The sequence below is a fragment of the Hemitrygon akajei genome, chromosome 32, assembly GCF_048418815.1.
Source record: "Hemitrygon akajei chromosome 32, sHemAka1.3, whole genome shotgun sequence".
NCBI lineage: Eukaryota > Metazoa > Chordata > Chondrichthyes > Myliobatiformes > Dasyatidae > Hemitrygon > Hemitrygon akajei.
In genome coordinates, this window is record NC_133155.1 from 31,455,259 (window position 1) to 31,480,419 (window position 25,161).

Genomic DNA, 25,161 nt, shown 5'->3' on the forward strand with positions numbered 1-25,161 from the left:
AATTCCAGACAAAACCAGAATCACAGAAGGATGGTCAACAGTTGTGGCAGGGCTTGAATTCTATCACCTCCTACAAAGTGAAACCAAGCAACACACACAAAATGCTGGAGGAACTCAGCAGGCCAGGCAGCGTCTATGGAAAAATGTACAGTCAGCATTTCGGGCCGAGACCCCTCGGCACAACAGCTTAAATGGGACAGAGAATCTACAAGCACTCTAAACTGCAGCTCCAGCTGTAAACCTTTCTCTTGTTTGTAACTACGTGAAACAAGGCTTTGCTCCCAGATGAGATGCTCAATGCCTTTCATCCTTCCTTTGACTGAAAAAAACATGGATGCACCTTCATGAACCCTCACCCGATGATCCTGTGATTTCAGTCTCTTGAGGCCGACATGAGATGATCCTTCAGGAGGGTGCGCCCGTGGAAAGCATCCAGCCCAGGCGGAGTACCTGGCCGAATTACTGAAGACCTGTGCTGATCAACTGGGTGGAGTGTTCACTAAAGCCTGAGGTACCTACCTGCTTCAAGCAGGGTTCAGTTATACCAGTGCCCAAGAAGAATGTGGTAATCTGCCTCAATGACTATCATCAATTAACACCTACGTGAACAGTGATGAAGTGCATTGAGAGGTTGGTGATGAAACATATCAACTCCTGCCTGAGGACCGACTTGGATCCAATCCAGTTTGCCTGTCATCACATCAGGTCAACAGCGGATGCCATTTCATTGGCTCTTCTCTCAACCTTGGAACATCTAGAGAGTGATGAAGATGCATACATCAGGATGCTCTTAATCTGCATCCAACACTATCATTACCTCAAGACTAATCAATAAGCTCCAAGACCTAGGCCTCAATGCCTCCTTGTGCAACTGGATCCTCGATTTCCTCACTTGTAGCGTGCGGAATTGCAGTCAGTTTGGTTTGGCAACAGCATCTCCTCCACAATCCATCTCAACACAACTGCACCAAGAGGGAGAAACATGAGGTGACAGGTGAAACCAGGACGGGGAGGGATGAAGTAAAGAGCTGGGATATTGATTAGTGATAGAGATACAGGGCTGGGGAAGGGGTAATTCAGACGGAGAGGACAGAAAGCCATGGAAGAAAGAAAAGGGAGGAGGAGCACCAGAGGGAGGCGATGGGCTGGCAAGGAGATAAGGTGAGAGATGGAAAAGGGGATGGGGAATGGCGAAAGGGGTGGGGGGGGGGGGGAGGACTTTACCAGAAGTTCACAAAATCAATGTTCATGCCATCAGGTTGGAGGCTACCCAGATGGAATATAAGGTGTTGCTCCTCCAACCTGAGTGTGGCCTCATCGCGACAGTAGAGGCCTCTCATTCAATGTCAGCAAGACCAAGGAGCTGATTATTAACTTTGGGAGGAGGAAACCAGAGGACCACGAGCTAGTGCTCATCAAGGGATCGGAAGTGGAGTGAGACAGCAGCTTTAAATTCCTCGGCATCATCACTTCCGAGGATCTGTCCTGGGTCCAGCTTCTACTTTCTTTGTAGTTTGTGAAGATTCGGCATATCATCTAAAACTTTGAGAAACTTCTATAGACGCGCAGTGGGGAGTGTACTAACTGGTTGCGTCATGGCCTGATCTGGAAACAGCAATGCCATTGAATGGAAAAGCCTATAAAAATAGAGAATACAGCCTAGTCCATCACACGTAAAGCCCTCCCTATCAGGAGCATATCTACAAGGAGCAGTGTTGCAGGAAAGCCACATCCATCATCATGGGCCCCCCAACATCCGGGCCATGCTTTCTTCTCACTTCTACCAACAGGAACCTCAGCACCCACACTACCAGTTTAAGGAACAGTTATTACCCATCAACCATCAGGCTCTTGAACCAGAGAGGATGAACTTCACTCATCTTCACTGGCCATCACTGAACTGTTCCCACAGCATTTGTGCTCACATTTAATGACTCTTCACCTCGTCTTCTTGATATTGATTGTTTACTTATTTATTATTTTTTACTTGTACTTGCACAGTTTGTTGTCTATTGCACATGGGCTGTTTGTCTGTCTTGTGTGCACTGTGTCCATCTTCATTGACTTTAAGATGTTCATTGTATCTATAGTGAATGCCCACAAGAAAATTAATCCCAGGGTTGCATATGGTGACATATATCTTTTGATATTAAACTTACTTTGAACTTTGACCCCACTCCACTCCAACCACAGGCAGCTCTTGTCTCGGTTCTGGCACCTCATGAATTTGGAATTCCAGGTGGCATTGTACCAGGTGCCACACTGATGACTGGCAATGAGCATTCATATCCGAATGGAGTCACGCAGGTTCGCCCGAGACTCAGGAAGGCATTACCTTTAACTAGTCCCCTACAAGACAAGCACCTTGGAGATCACTAACAATCAGGGAACAAAATGATCCACAGTGCCATGTGCTTGAGTTACTTTCAGAAATACTGTCACATGACCGGCTCTATGTTCCAATTTCAATGGCATTGCTATAAAGACTCATGTTTCCTATCTGCTCCATGCTACAACACACGTGGGACCCGATGTACAACAGAGGCATGGCAGCTTGTTCAGTATTGGCAAGGGTATGTCCTCTGACCTGAGGAAGCTGCTTCCCCATCACCAACGCCAGAGTTAAACACATGAGAATCCCTTTGGAAATCTATGGACACTGGGAAAAGAAGTCATAAACACAGATGCTGGAAATTCAGAGCAATGCACACAAAATTGGAGGTGCTGTGGATAGTCTGGAGCGATGTCAAAGGTTACAGTGGGACATCGATAGGATGCACAAACTGGTCTGTGTAGAGGCAGATGGAGTTCAACGCAGATAAGTGTGAAGTGGTTCATTTCGGTAGGTCAGATTTGAAGACAGAATATAACATTAATGGTAAGACTCTTGGCAGTGTGGAGGATCAGTGAAATCTTGGGTACCAAGTCCGTAGGATGCTCAAAGCTGCTGCACAGGTTGACAGTGTTGTTAAGAAAGCATATGGTGTGATGGCCTTCATCAACCATGGATTGAGTTCAAGAGCCACAAGGTAATGTTAAAGCTATATATAACCTTAGTTAGACCCCACTTGGAGTACTGTGTTCAGTTCTGGTCACTTCACTACAGGAAGGATGTGGATACTATAGTGTCACAGGGGGGACATGGAATGGACCCAAGTGCAGGACACAGGCACTGAAGTACTAGGGGCAGGACAGGAATAACTAGAGGATAGAACAAGATGGGGAGACCATGGCGTGCAAGGGGAACGTGGCACAGGGGTAACGCTGGGGTTCAGGCTGGCGAGGCAGGATCCCAGAGTTCAGGCGAGGCAGGGTCTGAGGGACAAGGGGTGCTAGGAGGAGAGTCCCCTGGGCAGCCTGCATACTCCTGGGCAGGGCCACCTCCCAGGCAGGAACACAGAGGCCTGGGCAAGGCATGGGAAACCTGGGCAGGTGTGGGGTACAACCCATCGGGAGCAAGGGGTAGGAAAGAGGCCGAGTCCTCCAGGCAGGCCACACGACTCCTTGGCAGGGCCACCTCCCAGGTGTGAACACAGAGGCCTGGGCAAGACACAGGAAACCTGGGCAGGTGTAGGGTACCACCCATCAGAAGCAAGGGGTAGGAAAAGGGGCAGAGTCCCCCACCAGGCAACAGCAATCTGAGCTGACCTGCCCAACAGGGGCAAGGGGTAGGAAAAGGGGCAGAGTCCCCCCAGGCAACAGCAATCTGGCCTGACCTGCCCAACAGGGGCAAGGGGTAGGAAAAGGGGCAGAGTCCCCCACCAGGCAACAGCAATCTGGCCTGACCTGCCCAACAGGGGCAAGGGGTAGGAAAAGAGGCAGAGTCCCCCACCAGGCAACAGCAATCTGAGCTGACCTGCCCAACAGGGGCAAGGGGTAGGAAAATGGGCAGAGTCCCCCACCAGGCAACAGCAATCTGGGTAGGAAGGGGACTAGGTCCAGGGTGACTCCAATTCTGACTCACAGAACTAGTTGATTAGCAGTGGGTACTCCAAGCCAGGGCAAACAGGAACAAAGACCAGGCAAACAGCACCAGCAGGACAAACATGACACACAGGTCAGAATAGGGAAGACAGGACCGGGAAGACAGGACCAGGACGAGGACAACAACAAGGACAGAACAGGCCAACCCCCCCAACTAGGCTCAGTTCCAGGACCCCTTATAAACACCTGCCAGCTGAATAGGCAACAGGTGTGCCTCCTTAAACCAAGAGGATCCTAATTGGCTTAAGGGTGACAGCAGGGATGGCTGCAAGACCCGGTGTCCGTAGTCTGCGAACCAGACCAAGACCCGGAATGCGGGCTCCATGATATATAGAGAGAGTGCAGAGGAGATTTACAAGGATGTTGCCTGGATTGGAGAGCATGCCTTATGTGAATAAGTTGAGTGAACTTAGCCTTTTCTCCTTGGAGTGATGGAAGATGAGAGGTGATCTGTTGGAGGTGTATTAGATGATGAGAGGTATTGATCATGTAGATAGCCAGATGCTTTTTCCCAGGGCTGAAACGGCTAACATGAGGGGGTGCTTGAAAGTAGGTACGAGGGAGATGTCAGAGGTAAGTTTTTCCACACCGAGTTGTAAGTGCATGGAATGCACTGCCAGCAAAGGTGACAGAGGCAAATACAATAGGGTCTTTTAAGAGACTCTTAGATAGGTACATGGAGCTTAGAAAAATAGAGGGCTGTGCGATGGGGAAATTCTAGGCAGTTTCTTGAGCAGGTTACACGCTCAGCGCAACATTGTGCGCCGAAGGGCCTGTAATGTTCTGTAATCTATGTTCTCTGTTCAAAATGCTGGAGGAACTCAGCAGGTCAGTCAGCATCTATGGAGCGTAGTAAAGAGCCAATGTTTCAGACCAAGGCCCTTCATCTGGGAAAAGTTGTCAATGTATTTCCAAGGACAAGAACCGAATGTGTCCCCCTATCCAATAAGTGCATTGCTGGAGACACTAAAAGCGCTCATTCTCATTCAGGGCGATGGTGGGTGCTGTTCTGGTGAAGGTTCCTGATTTAACACTGGTTGGTCACAGAAGTGCTGGTCTACACAGAATGACATGGGCTTGTGGAATCATCCTCCCCGTAACATGGAAAGATCTCACCCAAACAACCTTTAAAGGCAGTGTCAGCTGCCGGCAGTGTGTGAGAACAGCTACGGTCTAGGTCCCCAATCCCACAACATCCACACTTGGAAACACTTCTACACTTCCTGTGAGGTTACAGCTGGCTCTCATGTGCAGTGTATGAACTCTGTCTGCAACACACCACTAACGTTTGGGACATGGTCCCATTAATCAGCTGCTCACCAACACCCCCGCCCCATGATTCCCAACAACTGATTAAAAAAAAGACAGAATACACTCGATGACTTCTCATGACGGAGGTTCTCTGTTCAAAATCGTTTCACTGTCCCCTCCAAGTTATGTTCCTGGGCCAGAGATGGATTTATCAAGTGTGATAAGGGTCTGGCGGGAAATTAGGTCAAATATCAGGTCAGTCAGGGGATTAATAAATGGTAGAACAGGGTAGTGGGATCCTGCTCCTTACGTTTTTCTGTTCTTGTAACCAGAACCAACTGATTCATCAACACAAGAGGTTCTGCAGGTGTGAAAATCTAAAGTAAAACACTGAAAATGTTGGAAGTAAGGCAGTGTCTATGGAGAGGAATAAACAGTCCACGTTTCAGGTTGAGACATTTCAGAAAGATTCTTGAAGGGTTGTGCCCTGAAATGTCAGCTGTTTATTCCTCTCCGTAGATGCTGCCTGGTCTGGTGAGTTCTTCAAGCATTTTGTGTGTGTGTGTTGACAACAGATTCACCATTAACCTTGTCGTATCTGGTATCACAACGTTACTTGACACGAAATGCTCCTGAATCACCCTTGTCTGTCCTTTTTGTGCTTGGCCTTTAAGTGCCTTTACCGGAATTACTAAATCCCAGTTGTTTTGTCCATGGCCCCAGTGAAGACACTGGATGGGAGCTCTTTGTAGTGGAGGAAGCCACAGATACCTGTCAGAAGTGACTATGATCTCCTCTGGTCCCAGGTGAAGTGAACTGTCCATCCATGGGCCTCCGTAGTCTAACTCTGAAGAAGCACCACCAGAGTGGTGGGGTCGCGACTGGCTTGGTCCAAGGTGACGGCACCAGATGTTACTCCACACACCTATTGACATTCAGCCAGCCCCTGGATTTTGTAGACCTGCAGTCAGGTGATAGAAGAACCCAGTACCATGGTGCCAGTGTACAGAACCGGGTGCTTGCCCCTATAAGCAGAGGTTGTACGAACTTGGGTTGTTTTCACTGGAGTAGCGGAGGCTGGCGAATTCCTGTTAGAAATTTCTAGAATTATGAAGCAAAAGATAAGAGTAGAGAGCAAGTGTTGAAATATCTAATACTAGAGGGCGTGCGTTTGAGACGAGGGAGAAATTTCTAAGTAGATGTGTGGGGCAATTGTTTACCCAGAGAGTGTGTCTAGAGTGCGCTACTAGGAATGGTGGAAGCACATATGATAGAGGTACTTAAGAGGCTCTCATACGGGCATAGAGCTGAGTGTTTGGTGGGGACCACTTATGCCATTGGATCTGGATTTCTGAGCTCGAGAGAGTGGGACTGCCCCAGTGCAACGGTGTTTCCGCTTTAAAAAACCCTCCCGTACAGCTTTCTCTCTGCAAATCAGCACAGCAGAAGAAATGAACAAATTTGTCATCATTGGATGCCATGGATAACCAATCAATCGACACCAGAAAGACACATAAGTGTGCAGATGCGGAACATGAGCAGGCAGAAAGGTTCAGGTATTAGTATAATTAGTTCAGCACAATGTTGTGGGCTGAATGGCCTGTTCCTGTGCTGTATTGTTCTATGTTACGTGTTTTAAAAAACTTTTAGTGAGGTGTTACCTGTTATCTGGGAAGATATAAATACGGCAGTAAAAATATTTTCAAGTCAAGTTGATTGTCATTTAACTTTCTCCAGACCAGGGTATAAAACACAGTAGTACACTCAACACATATATAATACAGAATAATTTAGGAAAGCCAGAATTAAATCTACAAATGAATTATGCATAAATAAACAAAGTAAAGTGCGTAAGTTAAACATTGTAGGTTACACAACAAGTTAACTGGTGACACTTGGAATGCAGGGTGTTCAGAAGCCTGATGGCCTGAGGGAAGAAGATGTAATCGGAGTCTGCTGCCTTATGGTAGAAAGCTAAATAGTGTAAAAAACAGATGCTGGAAGTTATGCGTAGGAACTGTGGTGAACTAGATATACCTGTCTGACTGCTCCTGTGGCTCCTCCCACAGACCCCTGTATAAAGGCGACTGTGGGCTGCTGCTCTCCCTCATTTTCCCCAGGATGTAGTGCTGTTTATTCTTCCAGTCAATAAAAGCCGATATCTCACTTCCTAAGTCTCAGCGTGAGTTATTGATGGTGCATCAGGAACAGGAGATACACACCAGGTCAGAGAGCATCCGAGAAGAGAGAAATGGAGTTAATGTTTCAGGCTGAGGAAAAGTTGGAATCAGCCCTGTTTTGAGTTGCAGGGAAAGAGGGCAATGGAGAACACAAAGAATGTCTATGACTGGGTGGAGACCAAGGGAGATTGACTGGCACACGTCGAGGTAGTGCCTGGTGAGAGACATGGGGAGGGTTGTTAACTACAGCTGATCTGTCCTGAGGAGATGTAAGTAGAGGGGAGATGGATGAAAACAGAAGCATGTTTCAGTATGAACTTACAACTGTGTTTAAAACAAAGTGGATTCTGCAGCAAGGCAGACATGGAACTCACCTGCAATCAGCTACAAGTTTAACTGAGTAAAGCCTATGTTAAGCCATCTTTAGCTTGTGGCATGCCATGTATCAGATACTTCCAGATACACATTGGGGCATGTGCTTGTCTCTTGCAGTGATGTGATGTCCACGACACAGTAAAATAAGCAAATGTGAGGCTTTGCACTTCTGGAGACAAGGTACCATATAAATGGTGAAACGAGTTACTGTGGGACAGAGGGATCTTGGTGCATTTGTTCACAAAATACACAATGTAAATATGCAATTAGCAAACAATTACAAAGCTAAATGTTAGCCTTTCTCTGCAAGAAGGTTAGAATGCAAGATTAGAGCGGTCATACTGAGGTTGTGCAACAGGTTAGTGACACCAACTTCAAAGCAGTTGTCTGTAGTTTTGATCTCTTTACCTAAAAAGGTTCACCCTGGAGACAATTTGTGGATTCACTAGCCCAGAAAGGTTCTGAGGAAGCAGGGGATATCCTTTGGGGGGGAAGACTGTGTGAGGTTCATCCATGTTTTCTGGAGTTTAAAGAAAGGAGAGGTGATATCATTGACAAAGGCACATTTCTCCATGGGACTCCTGAACTGTTTCCATGGCTGGAGATATTCGGAAAAGATTCCTTTCACAGGGTTGGAATTTTCTACTTTGGAGAGCCGAGGATGCTCAGCCATATTGTATATTTAAGAGCAAGACCAACGATTCTTGTAACAACAAGGACTTGAAGGCTGGGCAAGGTCTGTGGGATCAGCCATGACCTCACTGAACGATGGTGCAGCCTCAGGTTCAGAATGGGGATTTGGTTCTGGTCCATTTCACTTTGGGCAAAGGGAGATAAATCCATGGATTCGCTGTAGTGGCCCTACTGTCTGGAATTCCTCCTGCTATCTCTCCTCTCTTAATGAATTCCCTGAAATCCACCTTTCCTGCCCTGATATTTCCTTCTTCAGCTTACTGCCAGTTGTTCTCCTGGCTGTGTTTCTGATGCACTGTTGGGTGTTCTGTAGTTAAAGGAATGCTCCAAATGTAAGCTGATCTGGTGGCTGGTTCTGACTCCAGATCTAAATGTGTTATGAGCTCTAATCATTAAAGTTACCCACACTGAATGGTCCATGCATGCTAACTCATTATTGGCACTATTTATTTATTTTGTAATTTGTAGTAATTTTTGTGTCTTTGGACTGTTCTGCTGACACAAAACAGCAAATCTCACATCAAAAGTCAGTGATAATAAACCTGATTTTAATTAGTTTCAATTATATTTAATCTGTTAACACAATGGGTTTGTTGAAATCCACTTATGGGAACATTTCCATTGACAAATTAATTGTATATGCACAGAAGAGCAAGACGTATTCACTCATCAAGTTCCAGCATTCTATTAGATTATTGATTTCCTTAGGGCATAAGAGACCATTCAGCCCACTGAGTCTATGCCAGCCTTCAAAGAAATCCCATTAATCCCACGCCACTACTCATTTCCTTGTAACCTATCCTCTTCCACCAGTCCATCAACACTATGCTGGGAGGCCTGGCGAGGATGGGAAGGACCCAAGTGCTGGAGGATCCAGGACCAAAATCAAGGCATGAGATTTCAAGACTGAGATAAGGTAAGGGCTCTTGACTCAATGCTAGACAAGAACCTGGTGAGACTAGATGAGAATCCGCGCCAGACAGAAATTCTAAATGCGACTGCAGTCTGAACCAAAGTTGGGCTGACGATTGAATACTGAACATGAGTTCAGGTGCTCTTTAAATATCCAAATCTTGGCGCCAGAACACGGCCACCAATTAGCGGAGTGGGCAAAAGGAACCATGCCAGCTATCCATACTATGGAGAATCAGAGCGTCAAAAGCCCAGAGGCTGGTCCGGTCGGGTGCGTACCAAAACAAACACTCATTAAGTCTCCTGCCACCAAACCGAAGTAAGCTGCAGAGAGTTGTAAAATTAGTCAGCGCCATCATTGGTACTAGCCACTGTGGTATCCGAGACATCTTCAAGGACCAATAACTCAAAAAAGGTGGCATCCATCATTAAGGACCCCCACCTCCCAGGACATGCCCTCTTCTCATTGTTACCATCGGGGAAGAGGCACAGAAGCCTGAAGGCACACACTCAGTCATTCAAGAACAGCTTCTTCCCCTCTGTCATTTGATTTCTAAATAGACATCGAACCCATGAACACTACCACACGACATTTTTAATTCTGTTTTTGCACTACTCATTTAATTTTACTATTTAAAACACACACACACACACACACACACACACACACACACACACACACACACACACACACACACACACACACACACACACACACACACACACACACACACACACACACACACACATATACTTGTGATTCACAGTTTTTTTTCAATTATTATATATTTCATGTACTGCTGCCACAAAGTTAACAAATTTCACAACATATGCCGGTGATATTAAACCTGATTCTGATTCTCGTTCAAAAAATACATCTAGGAATAGAGTCAAAGTTAACTCGAAGGTCAAGATTACTCCCCTGTGCACAAGTACATGTGGGCACAGGTGTAATGAAATAGCAGCCTCACAGGCGCATGGCATTAGATGTGTAGCCATTTTCAAGAAATAAAATAAATTATACACAAATAATTGGAACAAAAACAAAATAAGTAAATGATTCAGCACCATGAAATACATACAATACTTTACAATTTACTTCAATGTTTTCTTTTATATAACAGGAATGAAATTAATTTATTAAGTTTACATTGCAAACTCCCACTTGAAGATTTCAGGATGCTTTGTGATACTGCTGACCCTAATTTATCACGATTAAGTTATACAAAAAAAATGTTACCATATGCTTTGGCACCATGAAATAAATAAAATAAAGTACTTCACAGCAAGTAATTTTGTTGATTTATTGGCAAAGGAATTAATTTATTCAGTCTACAACTACCCATTTAAACTCTTTGAAAAAGTTTGGATGTTTTGTGATGCCGTTAGCTCTGACTTCTCACAATTAAGTTGTTCAACTAGATCAGTGTTAACAAATAATTTAGCAAACAAGATTATTTGTTGCTTTGGAATGAGTCTATATTGCGAACTCCTGTTTGAAGAATTTTGGATGCTTTGTGATACCATTGCCTCTAACTTCTCAGGGTTAAGTTGTGGTGTGGGAGGGAGCCACAGCCTTCGGGGGAAACTCATGTGCTCATGTGAAGAACGTGCAAACCCCACAAAGACATCGCTGGAGAGGGAACAGCAGCACAGCTTATAGAGCCACTGCCTCACAGCTTCAGTGAGCCAGGCTGAATCGTGACCCTGGGTGCTCTCTGTGTGGAGTTTGCAGGCTCTCTCTGTGACCATGTGGGTTTCCTCCGGGCGGTCCGATTTCTGAACACATTCCGAGGTATATATTTACCGTAATTCACAGTTTTTTTCTATACTCGTTATATATTACATCGTACCACTGCTGCAAAGTTAGCAAATTTCACAACATATGCCAGTGGTATTAAACCTGATTCTGATTCATGCAGGTTGGTAGGTTATTTAATAAGCTGTCCCCAGTGTGGAGGTAAGTGGTAGAGCCTGGAGGGGGTGAAAGCAGTGTGGGGAGAATGGAGTGCAACTAGCAGAGGTAGTGTAACTAGTAAGCACTTGGTATTCAGAAGGACCTGTTTCCATTCTGTAGGACTCTATGGGTCAACATCAAATCTGGGTCAGTGGTGCACTATCTCTGATGCCCCCTGTGCACTCTGATACCCCACAGTGGTGACCCCTGTGCCCCCCCCCATGCTGACTTATACCTAACCTTTCTTCTCAAACTCAGTATTCATCTACCTCAGTTCTCTTGTCTGTGTTTCCACTACCCGAAGAGTGCGATTCGTAAGAGACTGCTGATGCTGGAACCTGGAGGGGTAGACGACCTGCTGGAGGAACTCAGTGGGTCGAGCAGCATCTGTGGTCATGGGGGGGGGGGGCGCGTAATAAGGAATTGTTGCTATCTCAGATCAAAACCTTACATCTGCAAAATCATCTAGAATATTGGTCGATGGCAAATAAAAGGGTGTGATCAGGCCAGGTTCCAGTAGAACAAGCTCCTTAGCACCCAGGTTGGCAGCAGTTTTGACCTTAGCTTTTTGTAGTAGGATTACTTTTACAATGAGTGAAAGGCATTATATGCCACCCAGTACATAGCACATTACAGCACAATACAGGCCCTTCAGCCCACAATGTTGTGCCGACTTTCTAACCCACTCTAAGATCAATCTAACCCTTCCCTCCTGGATCGCCCTCCATTTTTCCATCATCCACGTGCCTATCTAAAAGTTTCTTAACTCCCCTAATGTATCTGCCTCTTAGCAGGGCATTCCACACTCTCACCACTCTCAGAGCAAAGAACTTACCTCTGACATGCCCCCCTATTTTTGCATCCAATCACCTTAAGATTATGACATTTCTCCCCCTGGGAAAATCCACCCAGTCTATGCCTCGCATCATCTTATGCACCTCTATCAAGTTACCTCGCATCCTCCTTTGCTCCAGAAAGGAAGGCCCAAGCTCATTCAACCTATCTTCATAAGATGTACTCTCTAGTCCAGGCAGCATCCTGGTAAACCTCCTCTGCACCCACTTTAAAGCTTCCACATCCTCTTTCTTAACATTGACATAAGTGGTAAAACACTGCCCTCACAAATTTCAAGGTCCCTCTCACTGATGAATACTGAAACAAAGCTTTAATGAAGGGTCTCCCCTACCTCCTCTGACTCGAGGAACATGATTCCTCTACTATTGCAGATAGGTCCTACCCTCACCCTATTGTAATAGCCTGCACTATTACAATATTGTAAGACAGCATTGATATGTCCAATGCATGTGTCTTATTTTTCATCCTCTATAAGCAGTATTTAAGGGTATATTGTCATCTACAAATGTGATTTCCCAAATTTTCAAAATATTTTGACCCTAAGAAAGAGGAGTACAATTCAGCCCATCAAGTTAGTTCCACCATTCACTTGTGGTTGATTTTTTTCCCTCAATCCCCTTTTCCTGCCTTTACATGTATCCCTTAACCCCACTCCCCAACCAGTCAAGAACCAATCAGTCTCTGTCTTACATAATATGTGGCCTCCACAGACTCATCCCCTCCCCCTTCCCACAGATTCACCACCCTCTTGATTGCACTGGTGAGCCTGTAATTTAGCTGTCAACAAAGCAGTGCATCGTCAGAATTAAATTTGCCGTAGGGTCAACAAATTGCTCCATGATTGGTAGTGTACATGGTTGAACTATTGTTGGTGGTGACTGTGTTAAGAGCCCAGACATTAATTGTGTGCAGTTCTGGTCATCTATTTAAAGGAAAGGTAGTAACAAGATTGAAGAAGCATACACAATTGAAAGTGTTCAAGATATCTGCCGGGACTTGAGGACCTGAGTTATAGGAAAGGCTGAGTAGGTTGTGACTTTATGCCCTGGGCATTGGAGAATGAGGGGAGATTTGACAGAGGGATCCAGAATTATGAGACAGGATCAACGCAAGCATTTTCTTTTCACTGAAGTTGGGTGAGACTAGAACGAAACATCATGGGCTAAGGCTGAAAGATGAAATATTTAAGGGATCCTGAGAGGTACTTCTTCACTCAGAGGATGGTGAGAGCGCAGAACGAAGTGCTGAATGCGAGTTCGGTTTCAGCAATTAAGGTAAGTGCATGGATGGGAGGAGTAATGTTACAATACGGCAACAATAAATATAGAATAGAGACAGGTTTCTTACAAACAAATAAACATTTATTTAAACTCTGCTCAATAAAAATGAAAAGTAAACAAACGACTAACTTAACCGGAAGTTAACTGCTATACAGCAACTCGAACAGTTCTTAAAGCAATAAATGCGAAAGTCCAAATGGTTTATACAGTCAATTAGGAGAGACTTTCCTGAAGTAACGAATTCCCCGATGACGTGACGTTACTGCTGATCCCAGCCGAAATATGCCTTGCCCAAAGGATTCACGATGAAGGAAATAAAAACGGCTTGAAGGAACTGACCTTTTTCCTTGGCAAATAACACTGCGCCCATCCCTCTCTGCTTTTATAATGCAGGGGCTATCTCGGATGCAGGTTACTATTCCCTGAACGAAGATCCAATAAGGTCGATCCTGTTTTACAGCCAACGACACCAACTTTACTCGATCCTTCAGGTTTCCGTACCTCGATAAGTTTTCACTCTCCAATAATTAGACTTTAAAATTAAATCGAAGATACATCAAACATTACTGGCAGTGATTTTCAAAACTGCCGGCACAATGACAATGTACCTTACAGCAAGAATCAAAACTCCACTTTAAAACAAAAACTGCGTCATGAAACCAAATACACAGCATTACGGAGTAACGGACGACTTAAACAACGTCCCAACAAAAACTCCTGCATCACAGCAGGCTTTCCCCGTTTTATACCTGTTGAGAACAGGCCATCACATGACCTCACACTGGCAGGAAAATTACATCATGTGACCTCATACTGGCGGGAAAATATATCACCCCACCATCACAAGACCATTACATCACACTCACCAGATACTCAATTACATCATGGTCATGAGACAGTCACAAGATACCCACGGGGTATGTAACAGTAAGGAAAGCTATGATCTAAGTGTGGGTCAGTGTACCTCGGCAGGATGACAGTTTGGCACAGGCTAGATGGGCTGAAGGGCCTGTTTTTGGTGGTGTAGTGCTCTAAGACTCTATCACTGTATGACCAGGGCTGAAAACATCCCAGTGAGACCTCTTACGGGAGGTTTTACTCATCAGGTCCTGTCTTCACTGCAGGCCAGCTGCTGATCTACATGGAGCAGCATCCATCATCCAGGACACCCACCGTCCGGACCAAGCTCTCTCCCCACTGCTGCCATCAGGAAGAAGGTACGGGAGCCTCAGGACCCACACCACCAGGTTCAAGAACAGTTATTACTCAACCATCAGGCTCTCAAAGCCCAGAGGATATCTTCAATCAGCTCCCCTGTCACTAAGTCGTTCCCATAACCTATGGAGTCACTTTCAAGGGCCCTTCATCTCATGTTCTCAATATTTATTGCTTACTTATTTAATACTATTTTTATTATTTTCTCTCTTTTGTATTTGCAGCTTGTTGTCACTTGGGCATTGGTTGCTTGTCGGTCCTATCGGATGCAGTCTTTCGTTGGTTCCATTGAGTTTCTTGGATTTGTTGTGTATGCTCGCAAGAAAACGAGGTTGTATACGGTGACATAATATGTACGTTGATGATAAATTTAGGTTGAACTTTGAATCTCATGAAGGGAGAGCTGTTTACTCGCTGGAGCAATCTGATGACATGCGGATCCCATTAGCTGGGCAGGACATCAAAGGAATCCACTTGCATCTGCGTGATGACGCGAGGCTGAGAGAGCCTGGGGATGGTAGTTTGTTTAAAACTGGAGCTGATTCTCTTCTGGAAAATAGCACTTGGAATTTAAAAGTTCTCTTTGTACCTTTGCCTACGCATCTGGAAAACAGACTGTTTCTCTGCACTGATTATCCCACGTTGAATTCACTTAGTCCCTTTCAGCAGTGTAAGGCAGGTGCATGGTGTGCTTGTTGTTCTTCAGGTTTGTGGGCAGACACTTGGACCTAATCTCACTGGATAATGGACAGATAGGTTGTCAAATTAGGCAAATTAGAGATCTCAGGAGATGTGATGGGGAGCTGAGCAGCACACCTGGAATTGGGCAGTGTGATTTGTACAGATAGGATAGAAATGGGGCCAAGGAAACATGCTTGTGAGGCAGTGTTAGTAAGAAAGAGAAGTCCATAAAACCATAAGACATAGGAGCAGAATTAGGCCATTTGGCCCAATGAATCTGCTCCTCCACTCCCCCATCATAGTTGATCCATCATCTCCCTCAACCCCATTTTCCAGACTTCTTCCCATGACATTTGATGCCCTGATTAATCGAGAACCAAACAACCTCCACTTTAAATACACTCAATGATCTGGCCTGCACAGTTGCCCGTGGCAGTGGATTCCACAGACTCACCACCCTCTGGGTGAAGAAGTTTTTCCTCATCTCTGATCTAAATGGACATCTTTCACTGTGCCGTCTGGCACTAGACTTCCCCACAAAAGGAACTACCTTTTGCACATCCACTCTGTCCGGACCTTTCATTGTTCGGAAGTTTTCAATGAGATTCCCCCCCCCCCCCCCCACACTCTTCTAAACTCCAGTGAGTCCAGAGCCATCAAACACTCCTCGTATGTTAACCCTTTCATTCCTGGCATCATTTCCATGAACCTCCTTTAGACCTTCTCCAGTGCCACATCTTTTCTTGGATAAAAGGCTTAAAACTGCTCACAAGTGTGGTCTGACCAATGCCTTATGAAGTCTCAGTGTTACATCCTTGCTTTTATATTCTAGTCCTTGTAATGAATGCTAATGTTCCATATGCCTTCCTTACCCCAACTCAACCTGCAAGTTAACCTTTAGGAAATCCTGCCTGAGAACTCCCAAGACCCTCTGTGCCTCTGAGTTTTGAATTTTCTTCCCATGTAGAAAATAGTCCATGCCTTTATTCCCCTTGCCAAAGTGCATCACCATGCACTTCCCTGCATTACATTCCATCTGCCACTTCCATGCCCATTCCCCCAATCCGTCTAAGCCTTTCAACAGACACCTTGCTTCCTTAACACTACCTGCCCCTCCAGCTATCATCCACAGACTTGGCCACAAATCCATCAGTTCCCTCACCCAAAATGAAAAGAAGCAGCCCCAGACCAACCCCTGCGAAACACCACTAGTCACCACCAGACAACCAGCGAGGGATCCCTTTGCCTCCTGCAGGCAGCCAATCTTCTATTCATGTTAGTACATTTTCAGTAATGCTATGGGCTCTTATTTGGTTAAGCAGTCTCACGTGTGCCACCCCTGTCAAAGACCTTTCGAAAGTCCAAGTTATCAACATCCACTGACTCTACTTTGTCTATCCTGCTTGTTAATTCCTCAAAGAATTCCAATAAATTTGTCAGGCAAGATTTTCCCTTTAGAAAACCATGCTGACTTTCTCCTCTTTTATTATGTGCCTCAAAGTACCCCGAAACTTAATCCTTAAAATAGACTTTCCAACCAGTGAAGTCAGGCCATCTTCCTTTCTTCTGTCTCTCTCCCTTCTTAAAGAGTGGAGTGACATTTACAATTTTCCAGCCCTCAGGAACCATTCCACAATCTAGTGATTCTTGAAAGATCATTACTAATGTTTCCACAATCTCTTCAGCAAACTTTTTCAGAATGCCGCTGTGACAAAAATGGTTAAAGAGAAGGGACCAGCTGACCTGCCTGGAATTCAGTCCTTAGGCCTCCTGAATATAAATCAAGTTTATTTGATCGGTCCACAAAATAAAGGGGTTCTTGGCCCCCTCAAGCCAGTGATGCCATTTCCTCCAATGCCGACTTGACCATGCGCAGTCCTCTATTTCCAATATCATAGTTCACCTCCACCAGGTATAGAGGCCTGGTGAAGAATACACATTAGTGCAGCGTATTGTCTGAGGGGGTCCGTTGAGACAAAACAGCATCCACTCTGACATCCAAGGCCACCACCTCCACGAGGAAGGGAAGGTCCGAGTTAGGTGAGACCAAAATGGGAGCTGTCGTAAACCACTGTTTGAGTTCTGCAAAAGCTGCCTCCACTTCGGTAGTCCAAACAGAAGGGCCCGTGGATCTTTCAGTTGGTAGCATCAGCGGATCTGCCACTAAGCTGAAGTTCCTGATGAACTTTCTGTAAAAGATGGCAAATCCCAGACATCGTTGGACTTGTTTCGCACTGGATGGGTGTGTCCAATCTCCAACTGCCTGTATCTTAGTAAGGTCCATCTGGAGATTGCCACGAGAGATGATAAAACCCAGAAAGGTCACATAAAATTCAGATTTTTCAGCTTGACATAAAGTCAATGATCTAGAAGTCTCTTTAAGATATCTCTGACATGAGCACTTGTTCCTCCATGGATTTTGAGAAGATTAGGATGTCGTCCAAATGGGCAAAGACGTATTTATCGACTGCATGTTGTTTATGAAGGCCTGAAAAGCTGCTGGCATGTTAGCAAGGCAGAAGGGCAGGTGCCTTTTCGGAGTGTTGAATGCAGTCTTCTGCTCATCACCCTACGTTACGCAGGCCAGATTTTACACACTCTGCAAGCCTAGCTTCGAGAATATTCTTGTCCCTTGGAGAATATCAAAGGTAGTGTTCATGAGTGGAAGGGGTAACGATTCCTAGCCATTATGCAATTCAGCCCTCTATAATCAGTGCAAGGCTGCAAGCCGCTGTCCTTTTTCTGTACGAAGAAAAAGCCTGCACTGACTAGTGAGGTGGAGGGGTGAATGAATCCCATAGCAAGTGCTTCTTCAATGTACTCCTCCATAGTGTGCCTCTCTGGGTCAGAGAGCGTGTACAATCAACCCTGCTGGGTCCATGTTTGGCTCTTTCGGAATGTGACTAGAGTCCTAGGCAAGGATGGTTAGGACCCAAGTGCTGGAGTATTCGTGACTAGAATCGAGGCAATTACTCAATTGAGATGAAAACAAGGTGCTAGATGCTAGATGAGAATCCAGATGAGACAGAAATCTAAAATGCAATCACAGATTGAACTATAATAGAGTTGACAATTGAGCACCGAACCAGAGTTCAGATGCTTCTTTAAATATTCAAACCTTGGCACCAAAACATAGGCATCAATTAGCGGAGCAGGCCTGAATCTTAAAGGGACCACGCCAGTTATCCATACTCTGGAGAATCAGAGCATCTAAAACCTGGAGGCTGGCATGGCCAGGTGCGTACCATAACACCTGGGGTGTAGTCCATCTGATTCGGGTGACTTATCTACCTTCAGGCTTTTCAACTCCCCAAGCATCTTCTCCTTTGTAACAGCATCGGCACTCACTTCTGCCCCGACATTCCCACATTTCTGGCCTTCTGCTAGTGTCTTCCTCAGTGGAGACTGATGTAAAATATTTAAAATGTTCATCTGCCATTTCTTGTTCCTCCATTACTACCTCTCCAGCATCATTTTCCAGTTGTTTTAATATCCACCCTTGTCTCTCTGATACTATTTATATCTCTGAAAAACTTTTTGTATCTTCTTTTATATTATTGACTAACTTTCATTCATATTTCATCTTTTTGCTCATTATGGCTTTTTACTTGCTTTCTATTGGTTTTTAAAAGCTGCCCAATCCTCTAACTTCTCACTAATTTTTGATACATCTGCCCTCTCGTTTGCTTTTATGCTGTCTTCGACTTGCCTTGTCAGCCACATTTGTCTCATCCTCCCTTTAGAATAACTCCTCATCTTTGTGATATATCTATATTGCACCTTCTGAATTGCCCCAGCCATTGCTGCTCTGCTATCATCCCTGATAGTGCCCTGTTCCAATCAACTTTAGCCGACTCCTTTCTCATGTCTCTGCAATTCCCTGTGTGAAGGAGTTTCACTGTAATACTGATACATCCAATCTTATCTTCACCTTCTCAAACTGCAGGGTGAATTCTATCACTGCCTTTAACTAAGGTTCCTTTAACTTAAGCTCCCTAATCAAACCTGGGTCATCACATAACACCAAATCCAGTATTTCCATTCCCCTAGTGGGCTCAAATGCAAGTTGCTCCAAAAAGCCATCTCATAGGCATTCCCCCTCTTGATCTTCAAGGCAAACTTGGGGTCATCTGTTGTACCTGGAGCTTCCAGTACAGTCTCCTCTACGTCGGCGAGACCTGCATAGATTAGGGGACCGCTTCATTTATCAAATTCACTCTGTCCGCCACAGAAGTTGGGAATCCTAGTGGCCACTCATTTCGCCTGATTCTCTGTAATTAAATGAAGTTGAATGGGTTATACCCACTATATTCTCATTGCATTATATTCAATGTATCAAATCCCATCTGTTTCACTATGATTGTAGAATCTTTGCATGGATTAAATTTATATCATTCATTCCCAATCTGTGGGTCAAGCAGCATCCCACATCATTGAACTGTTCCCATAACCTATGGACTCACTTGGATGTTTGCGAAGAAAAAGAATATCAAGATGTATATTGTACACATTTCTCTGACATTAAATGTACCTTTGAAACCTTTGAAACTTTCAAAGACACTTCATTTCATTCTCGATATTTATTATGACTTTTACTTTGCTGAATCTGTTAAAACCTGAGGTACGGGCATTGCCAAGCGCACTCACTTCTCAATTGCTAGGAACTTTTGCACTAGGCTCGTGGTATTCAGTATTGTGGCTTTCTGTAGATTTACATAAATGTTGCTGTGTGTGCCTTATTGTTAAATGCTATTGTGTAGTGTCTTTGGGATGATACAAGTTGTAGATATGTCTACTCTGTTCATGTTCCAGAGTTTTTCAATTTTCTCTTTTAATTCAGCGTATTTCTGTTGTTTTTCACTTATTTATTTCTGTAAGTTATGTGTGTTTGGAATGGCAAAATCTATTAAGTAAGTTGTTCTTGCTTGTTTATCCTGTACTATTAAATCCAAATGGTTATTACAGATTGTCCTATCTGTGATAATGGATCAGTCCTAATACAATTTGTGACTCTGACTCTAAAGCTGGATCAGGCTTGTGTTTATGATAAGGTATGATGTCTTTTATGAGCTTGTATTTTAAAGCAAGATTTTGATGGATGAAGTTTGTCATTTGCTTAAGCCTGTGTAAGTACTCAGATTGAGTTAAACTGCTACAGGATCCTGTAATGTGTTGGAATGTTTCTGGTTTCTCTTGGCATTATTATTATTATTTTCTTTTTGTATTTGCAGCATTTGTTGTCTTTTTCACATTGATTGTTCGTTCGTCCTGTTGGGGACGGTCTTTGATTATGTACTATTGTATTTCTTGGATTTACTGTGAATGCTTGCAAGAAAATGAATCTCAGGATTGTATATGGTGGCATATACGATACTGTGTAAAAGTGTTAGGCACGTATATATAGCTCGGGTGCCTAAGACTTACGCACAGTACCATAGTAATTTTATGTATTGTACTATATCTCTGCTGCTGCAAAAAAAAAAATCATGACAAATGTGAGTGATGATAAACTTGATTCTGATATGGGTCTTTACTGTGGACTGAGAGTGGGAAGGGAGCAGGGAGAGGGGAATCATGGTTCGGAAAAGGGGAAGGGAGAGGGGAGGGAGTGCAAAGCACCAGGGAGACATTCTGTAATGATCAATAAACCAATTGCTTGGAATCAAATGACCTTACCTGCTTTCTCAGGATTGGGTGTGCCTGCACCTGTGCCAACTCCTACCCCTGGCACTTCTTCTCTGCCACCTGTCGCACACCCTTCCCGTGGTGCTCCACCATCAGTATTCCCAACATCCATTGCTCCTGCCAAATTTACAAACTTGCTCTCCACTCTACGTTGACAAATATAGTACTTTGCAAAAGTCTTAGACACCCTAGCTATATATATGTGCCTAAGACTTTTGCACAGTACTGTATGTACATTGATAATAAATTGACTTTGAACTTTTTGAGCATCCTTATTACCTCAGTGTAAAAGAGGAACAAACCCCACGCCATTCATTCTCTCCAGATTTGTTCCCCTATGGCAATAGACTAGATTGTTTTTCTGATCATTAGAGATCATTCCTGATACACGTAGCCTGGAGATAATCTGTTGTTTTTGCCTTTAGTCTACATTTCTGTTGCTTCCAGCTTTTATTGAGTTAATAAACAATTAAGGATAAAGAACATAAATTTTCAAAGTAGATGTTTTTATGCCAAAGTCTGAGGAATGGTGATGCAGGCAGAGCAACTTTTGCCAGTGTAACCATGTGTTTCTCAAAGCAACAGCTTTTAAATTCTAGTCTGGAAGCAAATATCATCTGGTGGGGTCCCACATCGACAATATACAACCACACAGTTCCTGAACTATTTGAAGCACAGAGCACAATCAAAATCTATTCACTCATTCACTGTTTTCCCCGCTGTTAATACTGTATCTTAGTAGTGTCCAAAGTAAAACCTTTCTGAAAAAACCTCCAAGTTCTTATGTCAATTGGTCTCACTTCTTTCTCCAGCAGGGCTGAGAGGCTGCAGGCAGACTGATCCACTTAATTTGAGTCCACAGATGTCCCATTTATCTAGCTACTCAACCCAATTGTCCATGTAATCATTTTCGTTATAAATATTTACTCTATTTAAACCATTTTGCAGCCTGATATTTATTATGTCTGTCTGTTTGGCTTATCCCGAGGAATCAGATTAATTTTGTTGCCAATCTACTTTGTTCAATAATTCCACTTCACTTAATGGCCTAACCTAAGGAATGGTACTTCACTTTGAGTCCTCAATCTTTTGGACAACAAAACTTTGCATGGCCTCAAGTACATTCCGAAACAAGAGCAGAAAATGAGTGCTCAGTATGTCAGGCAGCATCTGCAGAGAGAAATGATCAGTGAAACTTTCACATCACTGACCTTCATCACTTTAGAAGGATGCTAATGAACCCCCCACACTTACTGGAAAACGTTTTTTTTTCTACATCTCCTTACGGTGAGTGGGAGGCTTTCTCTACTTCTAAGTGCTCCCTAAACAACAGAAATATGGAGGTTGTTTAGGGAGCACTTACATGGGATTTTGGATAGGTTTGAGGAGGATGGTAGGGTGAGCGGACCATGGTTAACAAAAGATGTAAAAATCTAGTCAAGAGGAAGAAAGAAAGTTACGTAAGGTTTAGGAAGGAAGGATCAGATGGAACTAGAGAGCTACAATGTAGCCAGGAAGGCATGAGGGTACACCTCACTTCAGTCAACACAAAGTTAGACTAACATTACGCCCTCCCGCGTCTTCCTTTGAATTAGCCTGATGTTTTGAAGTGAGCTGCTTGATGGTGGAGGTGCTGGACTGGGTGCAGACGGTGCTGCTGCCGGCTTCAGGAAGGCGTCTAAGGCATCGGAGTTGGCGCACAAAGGCGGCGTGCAGTGTAACCATTGTTGATCGTTTCGGACGTTTCTTTTGCGATCGCAAGACCCTGTTGGACGTTGATAACGTAGGATGCCACAGTCCTTATTCCCTTGTTTGGTGGTGTGACAGACGGCGGGTGAGCTGTGTGACCTCGGTTGTAGCGAGGACCAGGCCTCCAGGCGTGGGCTTGGCCTGATGCTGCAGTCCAGGAGAGGAGATGTTGGAGGCGGTGTAACGTGGCATCCATGCTTGGTTGGGGGCTGGCCTTTCCCTTCAGTGCTCAATCAATGGAATGACAGGCTCAATTGTATGCATATGGTTGTGCACTGCCGGGAGTTGCACCATCAATTTGCGGGACATGTTGCTCAGGGACCTGGGTTATATATATAAAATGTGTTGTGTATGTTTTGAACTTAGGCCCAGAGGACCACTGTTTCCTTCGGCTATATTCATGTATGGTTGAATGATAATTAAACGAATTTGATTTGATTTGATTGAACTGCTGCAACCAAATGAGCAGAAATTTATTTTGCTGATATTGTCAAAGTAATGCAGGAACACTTACAACTGAAACCATTATTGATGGCAGAACACTTTAGGTTTCATACACAGAATCAAAAGGAACGGCTGCCCATTTCCGTGTGCATGAAGAGATTGTCTGAGCATTGTCAGTTTGGTAATGGGCTTAATGATGCACTGAGAGGTTGTTTTGATGTGGAGTCTGGCATGAAAGCATTCAAAATGGCTCCTAACTGAAACACAACTTACATTTAAAATAGCAGTTGAAATCACTGTTTCAATGGAAACCACAGACAGAGATGTAATTGAGATGAAGTCATGGATGAAAATGAGCATGGACAAAATTGCAGGGTCCAAACAGAAACCGGCTTGCTTGAACAAATTGTGTTACTGTCGCGGCGGGGGCTCACATTCACCACACAAATGCAGGTTTAAAGGTGAAACTTGCAGAAAATGCAACAAAGTAGGACACATACAAAGATAAGTGGACCTCCCAGGGAAGAGAAATGCTAAAAAGTCAAGTTGCAGTTTCAAGAAGGGCACTAATCTGCGCACCGCTGACAAAAAATCTGATAATGAGGAGAGTGACACAGGTCTATGTAGCCTTGAGATTAACAATGTGAAAGCTAGAAATAGACAAGCAATATGACTTACATGAGAAGTGACTGGCAAAATAATTAAAATGGAATTGGACACTGGTTCCGCGTTCAGTCATTCCACAAAATTAGTTTGAATGACTTTTCAAAGATACTGAACTGAAGTCTGTAGACATCTAACTAAGAATTTAACTGGAGAAGAGATAACTCCCATGGGAATGAGAAGAAAGTGTGGGAAGATGAGAGCGGAAAACGGGAATGGGGAATGGTGAAGGGAGGGCATTACTGGAGTCTGAGGAATCAATGTTCATGCCATCAGGTTGGAGGCTACCAAAACGGAATATAAGGTGTTGCTCCTCCAATCTGAGTGTGGCCTCATCATGGCAGTAGAGGGGACTGTGTTCTGACATATTCGAATAGGAATGGGAAGTAGAATTGAACTAGGTGGCCACCGGAAGATTCTGCATTTTCTAGCGAATGGAGTGTAGGCGCTCAGCGAAACTATCCCCAACCATTGGGTCTCACCAATACACAGGAGGCCACACCAGAGCACCAGATACTGTAGATAACCCCAACAGACTCAGAAGTGAAGTGTCGCCTCACCTGGAAGGACTATTTGGGGCAACGTGGTGAGAGAGGAGTGTAGAGACAGGTGTAGCACTTGTTCTGCTTGCAAGGATAAGGACCAGGAGCAAGATCAGTGGGGAGGGACAAATGGATGAGGGAGTCACATATGGAGTGAGGGAAAGATGTGCTTGGTGGTGGGCTCCCGTCGGAGATGACAAGTTACAGTCAATTATGTGTTGCATGCAGAGGCTGGTAGGGTGGAAGGTGAGAACAAGAGGAACCCTATCCCTGGTGGGGTGGTGGGTGGATGGGGCGAGGGTAGACAAGCATGAAATGGAAGAGATGTGGGTGATGGCAGTGTTAATGGTGGAGGAAGGAAAGCCCCTTCTGTTGAAGAATGAGGATACCTCATCAGTTCTGGAATGAAAAGCCTCATCCTGAGAGCAGAGACAGAGGAACTGAGAGAAAGGGATGGCATTTTTACAAGTGACAGGGTAGGAAATGGTGTAGTCCATGTAGCTGTGAGAATCAGTAGATAAGCTGTCTCCAGAGTTAGAGGTAGAGAGATCAAAAAAGGGGAGGGTGGTGTCAGAAGTGGACCAGGTATATCTGAGGGCAGGGTGGAAGTTGGAGGCAAAGTTGATGAAGTCAAGGAGCCCAGCATGGGTGCAGGAAGCAGCGCCAATGCAGTTGTCGATGTAGCGAAGGAAAAG